The sequence below is a fragment of the Theobroma cacao genome, unplaced genomic scaffold (genome assembly GCF_053813885.1).
Source record: "Theobroma cacao isolate CCN51 unplaced genomic scaffold, ASM5381388v1 tig011, whole genome shotgun sequence".
Taxonomy (NCBI): domain Eukaryota; kingdom Viridiplantae; phylum Streptophyta; class Magnoliopsida; order Malvales; family Malvaceae; genus Theobroma; species Theobroma cacao.
In genome coordinates, this window is record NW_028291722.1 from 3,034,767 (window position 1) to 3,037,519 (window position 2,753).

Sequence of the window (2,753 nt, forward strand, 5' to 3'; positions counted from 1 at the left end):
ACATATTGTAATAGATTGTTTACCTCTAGAAACATGGAGCAAAAGCCATCCATTGTCAAGAAAAGTTCATTTATAGTCAATCAAGCCTAGAAAAGCCTTATTACTCGGTTTAAATGCCTTTATAATCCCATTATTGAATTTATTTTGAATTTTTTTTACATTTTTTGATTAAAACAGATTGTAATTGATTGTTTGCCTCGGGAAACGTGGAGCGAAAGCCATCCATTGTCAAGAAAAGTTCATTTATAGTCACTCATGCCTAGAAAAGCCTTATTACTCGGTTTAAATGCCTTTATAATCCCATTATTGAATTTATTTTGAATTTTTTTTACATTTTTTGATTAAAACAGATTGTAATAGATTGTTTACCTCTAGAAACATGGAGCAAAAGCCATCCATTGTAAAGAAAAGTTCATTTATAGTCACTCATGCCTAGAAAAGCCTTATTACTCGGTTTAAATGCCTTTATAATCCCATTATTGAATTCATTTTGAATTTTTTTTACATTTTTTGAGTAAAACAGATTGTAATTGATTGTTTGCCTCGGGAAACGTGGAGCGAAAGCCATCCATTGTGAAGAAAAGTTCATTTATAGTCACTCATGCCTAGAAAAGCCTTATTACTCGGTTTAAATGCCTTTATAATCCCATTATTGAATTTATTTTGAATTTTTTTTACATTTTTTGATTAAAACATATTGTAATTGATTGTTTGCCTCAGGAAACGTGGAGCGAAAGCCATCCATTGTCAAGAAAAGTTCATTTATAGTCAATCATGCCTAGAAAAGCCTTATTACTCGGTTTAAATGCCTTTATAATCCCATTATTGAATTTATTTTGAATTTTTTTTACATTTTTTGATTAAAACAGATTGTAATTGATTGTTTGCCTCGGGAAACGTGGAGCGAAAGCCATCCATTGTCAAGAAAAGTTCATTTATAGTCACTCATGCCTAGAAAAGCCTTATTACTCGATTTAAATGCCTTTATAATCCCATTATTGAATTTATTTTGAATTTTGTTTACATTTTTTGATTAAAACATATTGTAATAGATTGTTTACCTCTAGAAACATGGAGCAAAAGCCATCCATTGTCAAGAAAAGTTCATTTATAGTCAATCAAGCCTAGAAAAGCCTTATTACTCGGTTTAAATGCCTTTATAATCCCATTATTGAATTTATTTTGAATTTTTTTTACATTTTTTGATTAAAACATATTGTAATTGATTGTTGGCCTCGGGAAACGTGGAGCGAAAGCCATCCATTGTCAAGAAAAGATCATTTATAGTCACTCATGCCTAGAAAAGCCTTATTACTCGGTTTAAATGCCTTTATAATCCCATTATTGAATTTTTTTTACATTTTTTGATTAAAACAGATTGTAATTGATTGTTTGCCTCGGGAAACGTGGAGCGAAAGCCATCCATTGTCAAGAAAAGTTCATTTATAGTCACTCATGCCTAGAAAAGCCTCATTACTCGGTTTAAATGCCTTTATAATCCCATTATTGAATTTATTTTGAATTTTTTTTACATTTTTTGATTAAAACATATTGTAATAGATTGTTTACCTCTAGAAACATGGAGCAAAAGCCATCCATTGTCAAGAAAAGTTCATTTATGGTCAATCAAGCCTAGAAAAGCCTTATTACTCGGTTTAAATGCCTTTATAATCCCATTATTGAATTTATTTTGAATTGTTTTTACATTTTTTGATTAAAACAGATTGTAACTGATTGTTTGCCTCGGGAAACGTGGAGCGAAAGCCATCCATTGTCAAGAAAAGATCATTTATAGTCACTCATGCCTAGAAAAGCGTTATTACTCGGTTTAAATGCCCTTATAACCCCATAATTCAATTTATTTTGAATTTTTTTTGCATTTTTTTATTAAAACAGATTGTAATTGATTGTTTACCTCGGGAAACATGGAGCAAAAGCCATCCATTGTCAAGAAAAGTTCATTTATAGTCACTCATGCCTAGAAAAGCCTTATTACTCGGTTTAAATGCCTTTATAATCCCATTATTGAATTTATTTTGAATTTTTTTTACATTTTTTGATTAAAACAGATTGTAATTGATTGTTTCCCTCAGGAAACGTGGAGCGAAAGCCATCCATTGTCAAGAAAAGTTCATTTATAGTCACTCATGCCTAGAAAAGCCTTATTACTCGGTTTAAATGCCTTTATAATCCCATTATTGAATTGATTTTGAATTTTTTTTACATTTTTTGATTAAAACAGATTGTAATTGATTGTTTGCCTCGGGAAATGTGGAGCGAAAGCCATCCATTGTCAAGAAAAGTTCATTTATAGTCACTCATGCCTAGAAAAGCCTTATTACTCGGTTTAAATGCCTTTATAATCCCATTATTGAATTTATTTTGAATTTTTTTTACATTTTTTGATTAAAACATATTGTAATAGATTGTTTACCTCTAGAAACATGGAGCAAAAGCTATCCATTGTCAAGAAAAGTTCATTTATAGTCAATCAAGCCTAGAAAAGCCTTATTACTCGGTTTAAATGCCTTTATAATCCCATTATTGAATTTATTTTGAATTGTTTTTACATTTTTTGATTAAAACAGATTGTAACTGATTGTTTGCCTCGGGAAACGTGGAGCGAAAGCCATCCATTGTCAAGAAAAGATCATTTATAGTCACTCATGCCTAGAAAAGCGTTATTACTCGGTTTAAATGCCCTTATAACCCCATAATTCAATTTATTTTGAATTTTTTTTGCATTTTTTTAT